The 14709-nt window shown below is 38.0% G+C and overlaps 1 protein-coding gene across 1 annotated transcript in view; it reads right to left on the bottom strand.

Moving 5' to 3' along the window:
* Positions 1-14709, bottom strand: part of MAN1A1 (mannosidase alpha class 1A member 1) — a 143419-nt gene that overhangs the window by 29937 nt on the left and 98773 nt on the right. The window lies entirely within an intron of this gene.

Below are 14709 nucleotides of genomic sequence, written 5' to 3'. Positions count from 1 at the left end.
CAGTTTTAATTATGACCTAAAGATGCATTACAGCAAAATTAATCTTAGGATTTGTGTTGAGAATAGAGAAAAGCACATTTATTGCTAAATCCCCAGTAGAAACTAATGCTGGTTGAGACTCAGGACAGCAAGTCTACTAAAGCTTTATTACAAAAAGGTGGGGGTTTTTTCCCCCTTGAAATTTCCAGCAGCAATATTCAGGAAAAAACCTCTGAAATGAAAGAAAAGCTAGACAATGCTCCAGAGCACCTGGGTGAATAATGACATATTAGATTGGCATATTATTAGGATGAATGTTACGTTTAATACACCTATTATGTACTGGAATGTCTTCCACATTTCCAAGTTGTAAACAGCATTAAACACAAACATATCCATATATAAATAAAATTTTAATTCTACTTTTACACTTAAGCAGTCACTACATTCATCAATTAGCAGTTGCACAACCATGAAAATATGGTATTCTTTCTGAGTTAAAATGTGACTCAAAAACTCCAAACCAGCAAAAAACCCAATAAATCGTGATCGAAGTTCTCAGATACATTAAAATATCTTCTTCAAAAATCATCTATAACTGAAATATAACCAATATATGGAAACTAAGACTCCATTAAGTCGATCTCCCCGCTAGCTATATTAACATGCTAGTTTGAGATGTTAGCCAGATATACAAAATAAAATCAGATCATTAAACTTTAAAAGCAGAGAAAAGGCACAGAGAGCAGAAAGGAAAGAGATCTGATACGGCTCCCCTGGTTGACCACAAAGGTGCAAGAGACACATGTAAGACTTCTGATGAAAATAATTGCCCAGAAAGTGTTTCTAATCTTCATAGCTGAAGACCAAAATCAATGACACAATGAAATCAGGGTACTGCAAAGATGTACACAATCCCAACTTGATAGGGTATTTGTGTGACTGAAAAAGAGCTCAAGTTTTAAGTATCTTACTTAATATCTCATTTTAAGATCTATCTTACAAAGATCAGAGTACTTTTTACAGACTGAAGAGAAACCCACACCTGGTTTACAAACTGTCTGCACTTCAGTCTACTGTGCTTTGGAATTTTTTTGAACAGTAACATAAATGCATTAGTTATTACAGAAAATAGGATCAAGGTGAGTACTGCAGACAACATGTCTGGAAACCTCTTCTCTGCAGTCTGAAGAACCCACAGACTGGTTATTCACCCAAGAACAGACCCCATCTCTGGCACATGCTATCTCAAGTTCTAATTGCTGACTTCTAGATGAAAATGTTTTCAAATCACCCAGATTACAAGAGCTGACATAAAGTTCACAGGAAGAAAAAAAAACCCTCAGAATTTCGAAAAGTTACCATGTTGTGGTGCAAATGGAAAAAGCACATGTGCTTTTTTCTATCAAGTTTTTCAATCATTCTCAAAGTGAAAACATCGAACTGTTCCTGCAGCAAAGCATCAACCAAAACTGACAGAAAACGTAATAGAGCTCCTACTTGCACTCTACCCCAGCGTCTGCTGATATCAATACAACCTGCCAGAACACTTTGATGTAGTGTTTTTTGTTAACAAGGAACATTTCCAAATACAGCTGTCAAAAGGTTTTCTGCATGCAGCAGTGTGTTTTGCCATGAGTGGAAGATTCTCCTTGTTTAAGATGGTGTGAAAATTATGAACTTGCATTCTTTACTCTTAAGGCAAAAAGTAAGTAGAAATAAGCATCTGCGTTACATCTTATATACTATTTAACATAGCTTTCATTTTTTTTCAGTTGAGTCATGGTTAGGAAAAAAAGGCATCAACATATTTCTGGTAAATCTGAAAAATAACAGTGTTGGTTTAGTCTCAGATGCGAGCTCTGTCACTGAAAAGCTCATTTCAATAAACGGTAGAACACAAAATTTACACTTCAGTCCTTCAACTATTTTTCATGCAACCTTCAGCTAAGGATGTCTGGTATTTTCTCATATCATAGAATGGCCTGGGTTGAAAGGGACAGTAAAAATCATCTGTTTCCAACCCCCCTGCCATGGGCAGGGGCACCTTTCACAGGTTGCTCAAAGCCCTGTCCCACCTGGCCTTGAACACTTCATGCCACAACTTCTCTGGGAAGCCAGTTCCACCGTCTCCCCAACCTCACATAATATATTTTCTTCCTCGAACCTAACCTAAACCTAATCTCTTTCAGTTTAAAACCTTTCCCCCTTGTCCTATCACTACTTGTCCTTGTCAAAAGTCCCTCTCAGCTCTGTTGCAGACCCCTTTAGGTACTGGAAGGCTGCTGTGAGGTCTCTCCAAACACTTCTCCAGGTTGACCAGCCCATTTCTCTCTGTTTTCACAGGAGGGGTGCTCCAGCCCACTGATCATCTTCACAGGATATATTTCATCTTTAGGAGCAATGGAACACGTAAGTTTTCTATATTCCCTCACACTAACTGGAATAGCCACAGTACTGCTTCTGATTCCATTTCACTCCATCCGTATTTTAAGATGACAGTCCAGCGTGCACTATGCACACAGTCAGCTCCTGAAGAGAGAGACCAGAAAATACTCAACAAAGCTTTCAGCATACAGAATGTGAAAGATTTCACACTCTGATCATTTTTCATTGGGAAAGTAGACTTTGACTTTTGTTTAAGAGTATCTTGGCCTAAAAAAAAAAAAAGGAAATGAAGAGGGTGCTCTTTTTTCAGTCCTCACCTCCCCACCCTCCAAATCCTAAATATATATTTATATTTTTAATAATAATATGTATACTTTTAAACAAAACAGAACTTTAAAAAGAGAGAACCTGAACAGAACAAAGTAAATGGAAAAAGACATCTGTGTCAGGGATTATAAACAGTGAGTACACTTATAAATTACTTGAGGTGGCCTAGGAAATATCGTGCAATAAATAAATCTAACAGCTCAGTAAATCTTAATAACTAGGCATAGTAAAATACTGATTTCTGCCCATGCATGAGATAACATAACCGTGCTCCCAACTCAGACATTTTTCAAGCTCTTCACCATTACCATTATCGGGGTGAATAAAAACTTCTGCAAAGTTAAAAAATGCAATGCTAAGTACCTATTTACTCTTCAGCCATAAAGTCAATGCTGAGTATCTCATTACTCTTTGGTTGTGAAGTTATGATAGCACTGACTTCCTGACGTCTTGAGATGCGAACCTGAGTTTCTGGTGAAAGGTTTTATTTCTACTCCCAAGTTTTAGCAAACCTACATAATGTTGTGTGCTGGCTTGAAGGCAAAACCAGCGAGAGACTCCAAGTCAGAAAAAACAATTTAATAGGAGAGAAAAAAAAAGTAAAATAAAATAAAACACATGCAATGGTACAAAAGATCACTGACAGAGTCAGGATACAACCTGACACTGTGGTGGTAGCGTCCAGATGAAGTGGTCTTGTTGAGGCAGTGCTCCTGCAGAAAGGTCTGGTAGCTCTTGTCCTCTGGGAATCCAGTGGGTAAGGCTGCCTGTGCTGTCCCAAATCCCAGATTATATCCAGGTGGGAATGCTTGGCTCCTCCCCCTGGGTGGAGCATCTCACCATGGGCTGATATCATTTTATCAGTCTTGTAATGGGTCCTTGATTGCCTATTAACCAGAGATAGCTCCTGGAGGGAGTTATCTGTGAGTCATGCAGGACGGCATTGATGGGCCATTAACAGAAGATAGTCTGGAGGGAGGGGGCACAGGAAACAGTGCACAACTTAGTTTCAACATTTCATGTAGATGGTGATAGAATACATACTTTGGGCACATCTTACATTGCAACCTAGGACATGTTGCAAGTGACTACAGGTTTTTTTGTCATTACTCAAGCAAAGAAACAACAGCAGCAATCTGAACCCAAAGAATGATCAGGGCATTTGGGGGGTTCTCAAAAGGTGGTTTATAACTCTGTGCCAAACTTATGTGCAGATTACTCCTCCCAGTCAAAGCAAAGCCTGTAAAGCACTGAAAAGTTTTTGCATCTTATTTTCACTCAGTTTAATTGTTTAATGTAACAAATGTCTTGTAAGCTGATAAATGCAGTTTTCAGAAAGAGATGGAGGACAGCTAAGGGGGCCAGGTATGATACTTTTTATATTAGTTGTGTTCCTTTGTCTTGCTTTCTTTTTGCAATTTACTTTGCCACAGAATTTTTCATTTTTTCTTATGTTGATACTCACTAAAACCTGTACTAAGTGTCATTCATGTACTGACATCAGAGTCAGAAACAGAATTCCTACTATACACTTCAGGAGGGAAAGAGGGAAGGAGACACACTACTCAAACTACTTTGAAGATCCAGATGAGTACTAAAATAGTTTTGGTTTATAGGGCACTATTTTAAATTATCTCAAATCACTGTGTCTACAATTGTATGTTCTACACTGCATAAAGCACACAAAAAAAATTCTGTAACATATTCATAGAACTTTAGGACTTGTTATAACTTTTGTTATGTAAATAAAACAAATTTGAAGTGAGGACCTGGATCAAAGAAGCATAATATTTTTGTTTATAATATTTCTCACTGGTCTTATAAATTTTGCTTCTGAACACTGAGTGCCACAGAATCTGAAAACCGGTGTTTGTAACTCTCCTGTCATTCATTCTTGGGAAACATAAGCCTGATTGACCTGGGCTGCTGGTAACTCAATTTGGTATTTTTCCAGCAGACCATTGTTGATCCATCTGTACATATAAACAGAAAATATGAGATCACTAAATCTTCTAAAATGTACGGAGTGTACCAAGAGAGGGAATCACAGAGGAAATATAAATATTCAGAGGTTGCTTTTAAAAAAATTGATGTAATTCAGAAGCACAACCATATTTAAAAGAGTTTTAAAAAATTATACTATATTACATCCCCAGTATATATAAAGCACCAGCTAATTTTCAACTGAAAGGAAAAGCAAATCCTCAGGGAAACTGCACAAATACTTCAAAGGGCCAAAATACTTATCAAAATTCTTGTCATCAGTGAGCAGAACCGTTTGTCTCCGCAGACAACTTGTTTATTATACCCCAACCTTTCCTGGAGGATGCCAAGATAACTCTGCAAGCTGGAGGCAGAGCAAGAAGTCAGAATTTCAATATTTAATGCAAAATGCACCAGCACAACAGGATAGTCAGTATCCTCTTGCAGGCCTAGCCAGAAAAAAAGGTGAAAGGCCAGAATAAAAGAGACAGCAGCAACAATGTGAAGTGTCCAAGTATCACTGTTGAGAAAGGTTTTGGAATTATGAAAATAAGTCCCTACAGCCCCTTTGGACTTTACCAATGGTGATTTTTTTCTGTAAGAAAGTACCCTGCAATTGTGGGTGAAAATGCAAAATGTGACAGAGAAATCACTGAGAAGGGTCCACTGAAATTCACCAGAGCTGGAGCACGCAGGTTGTGCCTGGTACTTCCAACAGTGCTGAGGGTCCAAGGAGGATCTTCCAGGAAAATACAGCTTGGGACTGGAACTGGTTAGGCTCAATCCTGTTTTAAAAGGATTTCTGCTGGAGCAGAGTGCTGCCCGGCCCAGTCCTCAGAACCTGGTGTACGTCCCTCCACACCACCAGCTGTCACTCAGACACACCCAGGAAAGAGAGGGACCTTTCCAAATGGAGGTCAAGAAACAGGCAGAGTGTTGCAATGGACACACACATTTCCCTGCAGCTTTGCCCTCCCAGCACCCCCTGATGCACTTCATGTTTCTCCTTGAGTCTCAAACCCCAAGCAAACATGCCTTGAAAACAGAAGTAATGTAGAATTATCAGGGGTTTTTTTTTGTCAAAGAAAACCACAAATCATCCCCCACTTCTTTCCCCAAAGGAAGCCTGTGGTCCCCAGACAATTTTGAAAGCATAATATGATTGCTTTTCCATGCTTTAGTATTAAAATTATGATCACATGCCATTTGGCTGCACAGCTGAAACCCCACACTGTAACTCAGCAGACATGCTGTGTGCCAGCTACAGATCTGACCACGAGAGAAGGTGGGGAAATGTGAGAGCACTGTAACTCCAGCAAGGGTACTCACTGAAATTAATACTTTGGGGCTCCTCTGATAATCAGTACAGGGAGATAACAGAATTAAATCGCCTCACAGAGGAGATTAAACTGAAGATGGAGTCTTTCCTGTTACAGAGAAAACCCATAGAGACCAGTCTCCTACAGTTACCCCTTGCCAGGTGCCCAAATCTCAAAATTTCAATTAGCTTCACAGGTACCAGATGGGTTTTTGATCTCTCTACAGGCTAATACACATAACAAAAGGGAGGACTGCAGATAAACACTCTGTAATGTCATATTTTAAAATATTTAATTATATAAATTTTTTTCCTACCTCACAATTTATCTTTAATGGTTTTCTTAGGAACTAGATGATTTTTTCAAGGTCTATTCCAATCCAAACCATTCTGTGATTTTATATTTCAATTCCATTACAACAATCTCCAAGGGCACATTCCATTTTGGCAGAATTGCTCGTTATTCCTATGTCTTCCTTTTATAAAAGTCAGTATAAATACACAGTGACCAGTCATAGCATTTCTAATGAAGTGCTCATATATTGCAAAAGCCTTCAGTCTATACACTGCCAAAACTTTTGGTGTATTTCTTTTCTGTCACTACCAGTCCTTCATAATATTTTAATTTAATTAAATCAACCAGGCCTCCTTAGAACAAATGAAAAGAGGTCAGTAAACCATCAGGTTTGTCATTTACACACTCGGTATCTATTTGTGGTTTTAAGCAAAATATATTTAAAAGATGAAGTTGCTGGAGAGCCATAGATGGCACAAAATACGTCAAAATGCTAAATAAAACTTAATTGCTTCCAGAAATTCCTAGACAAATGATTGAACTCAAACCCCAACAATTAATATGTTCTAAATACGTGCACACACTCTCAACATAAGAATTAAGCAAATTCTGGGGAAAAAGCATTTTATGGATACTACAGTAGCATCCTCTGGGAGAGTACTCTTGGATAACCCTGCTTGAGCAGGAGGACTGGACCAGACGATCCACTGTGGTGCCTTCCAACCTGACCCATGCAGTGGTACTGTGATCCCCTAGGAAAGGGAGACAAATGGCAGCCAAAAGGATGATTCTCAGAGGTCATTTTCATAGAGTATCTAACGTTTCATGCATTATTAATGTTTCATGGAACCATTTGTCAATATGTCACAAGAAAAAAAAAAAAAAAAGAAAAGAAAAGAAACAAAGGAAGAAAGGAAACTGCTCATCATTAGACACGCATTTCTTCCCTAACAACTTGCTGAGAGGCTAAATCCAACACCACAGACCACACTGAGGGAGTTAAAGGATGATCTGCTGTTAATATTTTTCAGAAGAGATTCCCTTCAAACTCCTGTGCTATATCTTTCTCCTTTCAGTACTGCAGCTAACTAAGAATGCTGATAAACTGTGCTGTATGATTTGAGTTTTAATTTGAGATTCATATTTTAAAGCAAAATTAAAAATAAACCCAACTATGAAGCACACAGTCAATGCTTGCTTAAAGTTTCAATTGTTCTATTTGATAAATTAAATGCTAAAAAGACTTTTTTTTTTTAATTGACTTTTTTCTCCCCCACCCCCAAAAGTACAATATATAGGATCTTGGATCTTGGTTTAAGGGCCTGTCTTCACAAGCACTGAAACTGATGATTTATTTGTTAACGCTTCAAAGATATTTGATGTGTTTTTGTTTTCCCTCTAACTGGCGAATCATCCTTACTCTTGTTTGAGAGTAGAAAGATACAGAAATCCCATGTTTGCACACACCACTGGCACTCAGCTTTCCTACCCAAATCTTGTGGCGGGAGCTGCCAAGGCAGGGTCAAACTGGGGAACTTGTGACAGGACAAGCACAGTAATTGTGTATTTCTAGCCCCAGCAGCAAGTGTGAATATCTTCCTATCCAACTTCCAGTAAATGACAGTGACTTTCTGCAGGCTTAAGTGGTCCCAGAATCACCCAAGGCAACCAGACTCCTGCTGGAGCTCTGACTTTTCCACAGTATCCCTTCTCTAAGACAGGAAAATGATTATAATCTGGTCAAGCACCTCTCATTCACTGTCTCGACAGCTGGAGACAGCTGAAAAAGAAACAGAAAATCAGCTAGCTAGCCTGCAGGGCAGTTTTTGATGTCTGTTTTATTTCTCTTTCTGAGAGGATCATGTAGGCAAATTCTAACAGCTGGTTAGCTTTTGAGCTGTGACAATAAATGTGTTAACTACTGCTCTTGCCTAACTACTGCCCAGCTGGCAGCTTCCTGCTCAGTCCAGCTGCCCTCTCTGAAGACTGACTGATATCTTACCTGGAGAGGTGTTCTTTAGGGATGCTGACCGAGCAGGAGGAAGCAGACAGTGAATTAGTACCATGAGCAACCCCAGGAGGAAGACTAACACAAGTGGTTACTCAGTTTTATGACATGACAGGGAATAAAAAAAAATTTCTACATATGCCTGCCATGTCAGAAAAAACATGGAGGTTTTTTACTGCACCAAGTGTTAAAATGAAGAGGTATGGCCTCAAGAGCTAGTCTGAGAACATTAATTTTGTCTATTTGCCTATTCATATGCAGTGTCAGCATTAATATATGCTGATCTCCTGGCCACTTCAGTGACGCCAGTGCAGGAGATACATCCATTTGTATTGGAGAGACATGCACATCATCACCTGTCTGGAAACGAGAGTAGAAAAATTAAGATTGCTGTGGCTCACTGGTCATCATTTGAAAAACTACCAGCACAGCCCCCAGAAGTTGCTAATATGAAACAGATTTTAAAACAAGATCCCTGCTTGTCTCCATGAAGTTCATCAGGTCCTTCAAAGGCAATGTTCATAGTTACATTTTCCAAGAAGAGAAGCTACCCTTCTCCCAGCATTTTTCCCTTTTACCTTTGTAAGGAAACATACCCAGAGACCGCTAAAGCTGCCCTAGAATGCTCACTGGCTCTTCACTGTATTTTCAGACAAAAGGGTAAAATGTTCAAATGTTATCCAGTGGACTGAGTGGTCTTCAACCAATAGGCAATTTCTCTTGAAACTGGACAGAACAGCAACAGACACTGAAGAACATAATAATGTAAAAGCAGAAAGTGAGCAGGAGATACATGCAGTACAAAATTTCCAGTACCAGCCTGTGCTATAGCCTCTGTCAGAACAATTCCTCACTCCCCTGAAGGGTCAGTCAGCAGTGGTAGACACAGGGAAGGCAAGAGAGTTCTGTCTGCTCCATGTCCAAGTCATTCTACATGAAAGCCCGCTAAATAGTCTCTGTGGTGAAAGGTATCTGCTCATGATTAGGTCAGAGTAGTGATGGCTCCTGAACACTTACATGAGAAGACACTACAGTGAATGAAAACAGCAGACATGGAGCAGGAAGAGCCAAGACCCAGGTGAAGACCAAAATGCCACAGAGAACCAAGGCAAAGAGGAAACAATCTCATCTGCCTCTGGAGAGCAGCAGAGAATAAGCAAAGGCTAGCAAAATTGCCTTTGGGAAGACCACGCTTTACTGTATGCATTGAAGTCTGACAGCTGCTGAAAATAAAAATAAATCACCTCCTCCATGGGGTCCAAAAATGACCAGATACCATTGTATACTTCTTTTGTGGTCTGATGCATGGTTTTTGGACACCTGGATCTAGTGATACTGTGTCTATTGATGCTTGAAATAATCAGAGTATCTTTTACAAAACAGTCCACCCAGACTGTTGGGCTTCTGTGTTTACATCAAATTCCTGTAACATTTCTCTGTGGAAAAACCACTGAATTTATTTAGGATTTTACAGGCAGGGTTCATACAACCCTTTCCTTATGGCTGTCTTCCCCACGACACTTCTCACATTACTGGTGCTCTAAAGGGGCCTCAAAGCTTGTGGAACTAGCACTCTGTGGCAAACGAACACAGCACGAAGCTCACATTTACATGCCCACATGGAGAAAGGGAGAGACAATTAGTAGTCAGGCATTACATGATCTGAAATATCAATATGACACATGTCAAGTGTTTAAAGGTACTTTTCCGTGTCACCATCTAAAACTGTACTAAAACTGTACTTGTTACCATAATAATTTCTGATAAAAGTTATCTGAGCACAGCACAGACCTACATGACTCCCACAACACACTAATGAATAAACTAAACAATTTGTGCTTCCTATTACTTTATATACTAAGGTTTAATTAATCAATTCCAAAGGCTAAAAAAGCAAGAGGGAATAGAACACAACAGAGCAACGCCAGAGATAATAAGTACTAGCATGGACTACTTTTAATCAGGTCCCCAAAGAGAAGTGAAAATAACAGGAAATGAAAGTAATGAATGGAATTTCACAGTTCTGCCATCCATGTGATAAGTTAAGACAGAATAAAAGAAGGTGGTATTAGGAAGAAATTTCCTGCTGTGGCAAGTGGTGTTAACTCAGAGTTACTGACAGTCAAAACCTCACAAAACCAAACCCAAAGAAAAAATACCCCAAGCAAATCAGGAATAAACTAACTCCTGCTTCTGAGAAGCAGATTCACCGTGCAGGAAAATAATTAAGAATTTTGGAAGAACCTATGAGAAACACCATTTATCTCTTGTCCTTGTTCTTGTCCTCTTTACCATGCATTTTAATACTAAAAGACAAAGTATCCGTGCAAGTTTAAAGCTTATTTTAGAACTTCACATTCCACATTAAGATTGCTTGCTGCCTTAAAACCACCGTAGCCATGTCATTTGGCACTTTAGATGTACTTTAGTCAGTATATCCCTCTGTAAGACTCTGCTCCCTGTTCTACATCAATTTCCAGCATTCAATTTTTAGGTTATCCTGCTCTTTTCTCCCGAGGATTTGCTATAAATCCCCCCTCCACCCTGATTAGTTCATTAACTTCTGACTTCAGTTTCTATCCCAAATCAGATTTCCTCTGCTAGTAACTGATCAAGTTTCGCTAAATTGTTCTTTTGCTCTATCAATTGCATTGTCCAAGTGCAAAGAAATGTTATTAACTTCTTTGTCTGTAAAATTTGTTATGAGGATGAGTGTTGAGCAGTTTGCATTTGGAGGTGACTAGGTAACGTAGAAATAGGTTGGAGAATTGGTACTAGAACCCAGAATTTCCCTATTTTTATTTTTTCTTCTTGATGTGTTTGTTGGTCCTTTTTTTTTTTTTTTTTTTTTTTTTTTTTTTTTTTTTTTTTTTTTTCCTGGCTGCTCTCTTCTTTTCTGGTTCCACAACTCTCTTCTTGCTCTCCCAGTCAACCTCCTTGTTATGAGATATTCTTTCTTTTACTGCCAGTCACTGGAGATCAAATTATCCCCACACACCCTCAAATGAAGGCAGAGAGATGTGTTTGTCTGGTGGAGACCCTGCAACAGCAGTCCCCTCCAATTCAAGCTAAGAACACTCACAACGCAATCAAGAGTATTAATATACTGAAACATTGTGAAAACAATGGTTTCTCTATCAGAAGGACTGTATCAGTTTTTCAAAAAAAGCCACTACTGATCTTCTGGACAGGATAAAATCCCAGTATCTGGTCTTTTCAGTTTGATGACGACTTACAAAAACAGATAAAGATTCAAAGCACCAAAGCATAGATGGCAAGAGACAGATATATGTAATTTCTCTGCCACTAATTTCCACTTTCCCACTTCCTAGCACTCATTTTTCAGTACCCTAAATAATCCTAATCTCAATCTCAGTAATTTAAAATATATCTGGATCACTTTTATCTATGCAGTTTGTATTCACTCCTTATCTTCAGACAGTAAATCTAAAAAGCGGATTTAATCTTTTTCTTCTCTGAACTCAATTAGCTCGTATTAGCTTCTCGTGTCACAAAAATATTTTATGTGGGTTCACAATCATTCAGGTTAAAAAATATTTTAAAGCATCGAGTCACATTTATTGTGCTTGATGCTGCATGTGGTGCCATTAAATGCCTGAATCACAGAACCGAAATCATTACACTAACGGCATGGCACCGCTATTAAAAATAATGGGCTGACAAGTTGCAAAGGTCTGTTCAAGCCGTTCTGTAGCTACCAGTCATTGCAAGGAGCCCACGTCAAAGGCTTGCTGACTGACAGTCAATTATTTCTCCTTCTAATACAGCTGCTGGATCAACAGTGGTTTCAGACATTGGACAGCTTGTCACAGGACTTGCAGCTGTGATATTCATCAGATATTAACATTAACTTAACAAATGCTGTAAATTACACTTGCATATGGATTTGCATGTATGTGTATCAATCTAAACATGTACAATACAGAGACACCACTGTTGTTGAGGGAAACCTCTCTTCAGTATCTGCTGTCACAGATGCTGTGACAGCTGTATGAAACTCTACTGAAATGTCATTCTGGTTCACCGAAAGGGACAGCTTCCCTAGGTTAAAAAAAATTAAGTAGGTTTTTTCAGACTAGTGTTGTGAAAGACAATCTGTTTTGACAAATGCTTTAAGAAAAGTACAAATGTCCTCTTCTTCCAGTCTGCTTCAATCTTTTAGTTTCTCTTTACCCACACATTGCTGTGTCATAAAAATCCATTTGTTCTGGGATCAGATAAACATTTGTTTTTCTCAGTGCCAGTCACTAAGACCTTGATCCTTACTCACAGCCAGTAGAAAGACTTGTGGTCACTTTAACAGGGACTGATCGAGCATTAAAATCCTGTAACTGTCATTAAAACAGCTGCAGAGACAATATGTTAATAGCAATGCAGAGAACCCCTGAAGCCAGAATGAAACACCAGTATCACGGTATAAATCCTTTCTGTTAACACCATTCAGATTCAGGAACTGAGAGCTGGTTCTATTTCTAAAAGTCAGTGAGATAATGTAAAAAAAGTTTCTTTTCCCAAAAAATTTTAGAAACACATTTCCTTAGGCACAGTTTTGTCCTTCAATGCCTACTAACCACATAAAATAAAATTGAAGTCAATACTTTAAAGCAGTACTTACATGCAATTTACATCCTTTCCCCCATTTTTATACATTTATTCACTATAATCCAGGCAATTTAACAATAAAGGGCTATCCCTATTTTTCTCAAATGATATTAGTTTCAGGCATATCACTAGGCTAGAGGAAGTTACACACTGTATTTATCAGATTCTGATTCTGAATGTTATGCTTTTGCTGCATGTTTAATAAACACTGAATTTTATTTTATTGCCTCATGTTTTTATAAGTGAATCAAGCTCACTGCTGTTTGCATCATCTCAGAAAAGTAACCAACAGCTAAAATATGATCAAATTCATTCATTAAGATTAAGATATTTTCTACTGTATAGCAGGGAAATGAAAAAAGTGCTCCACAAACAAACAAAAAAATGACACATAATCTAATACATATCTGATTTTCACCTGAATAATGCTATACCATGTTTCCTGTGATAAGAGTTTCTATTATCAGTTATTCAACTGTGTTCTATCTAACCCTGAACTTCATCAGTAATCTCATTATTGCTTCAAGCAACAAATACCTTTATGAGCTATTTACAAGAAACCAATGATGCTGACTATCTCAGCTGACAAGGCACAGCACAATACAGCTTAATTCCCACATATGTACTAAAAAATCTGATCTAGGACAATATGAATACAGCATGAAGAAAAGTTGAAGAAAAATAAAAAAAGGGGCAAACATTACCTCAAAAACTCAGGAATACCAGATTAGTAAAGATTCGTATTTTTAAAGGAAAAATAATTTTGTTCCATAATTTTTTGCAGTATTAAATTACAACAATCCCTCACTACAGTAAATATATACTGAAGAAAAGGAGTTTTCCACCCAATTACTTTATCATCCAATAGAGCTGAAAAAGGCTGAAAGACATTTGTTACCTTGGTAGAGCAGAAAATGAAAATTACCAAACATTTCTTCTAAAAGTACTTAAAATACATAATCACAATCCATGCACTAATACTCATGGCCACATTTAAGATATTCCTTGGAGGATTTTGTAAACCAGATTATCAGATAATAAAGGACCTGGCATCAAGTAGTCAAATAAGGTTTTTTTAACAGTAATGGGATTTTAATCAATACAATGAAAATAATATAATAAAGGATGAAGTGAAATAAGCATGAAGAGATTACTATTTAAAATAATAGAACAAAAAGGCTCAGGAAAAAAAACCCCCACACTTCTGGAACCCTGCTGGAGACAATATGTGTACTTTTTGTTCCTGTACCAGCACACAGTGTTTCACTAATCACCTTGAAAAAGCTTTTGCTTATTAACAAGATACAGAGGGAAAGTACATTGCTATTTTTCTTTTATAAATTATCAATGAGAACAATGATGATACAGTTTTATAAAGCATTTAAGAAAATTGGGGTTCTGTCCCAATTCCAGCAAAACATTTGGTCAAAGGTTTTAACTGTTTTTTGTAATCCCTCATTGCTCATGATGGCTTTAGTGAAAGAATCAGTATTTTAAGCTTTTTTTTCATTCCTGCCCTTTTGTTCCCTTTTTTCTTTTCTGTATTCCCAGCTGTAGACTGGAATAACATAGCATGGAATATCTTGCAAGAACTGCCATGTAAGAAGTACCATATTTGTTTTTCCAGTGCAATGAAGAACATGTCTAGAATGCAGGATGTGATAGATGTGGCATACTGGTTTGTTTTTCTGACACTTCTGAAGGATAATGTCAGTCAAAATAACTACTTTTGGTAGCGTGCACAATTGTCTTTTCAGTATGAGAGAGACCTTGAACGCAAAAGCCACC

This window comes from Hirundo rustica, chromosome 3 (assembly GCF_015227805.2).
Source record: "Hirundo rustica isolate bHirRus1 chromosome 3, bHirRus1.pri.v3, whole genome shotgun sequence".
In the NCBI taxonomy this organism is placed as follows: Eukaryota; Metazoa; Chordata; class Aves; order Passeriformes; family Hirundinidae; genus Hirundo; species Hirundo rustica.
Note: the sequence above shows the minus strand (reverse complement) of the source record. Positions and strands in the feature narration are given on the sequence as shown.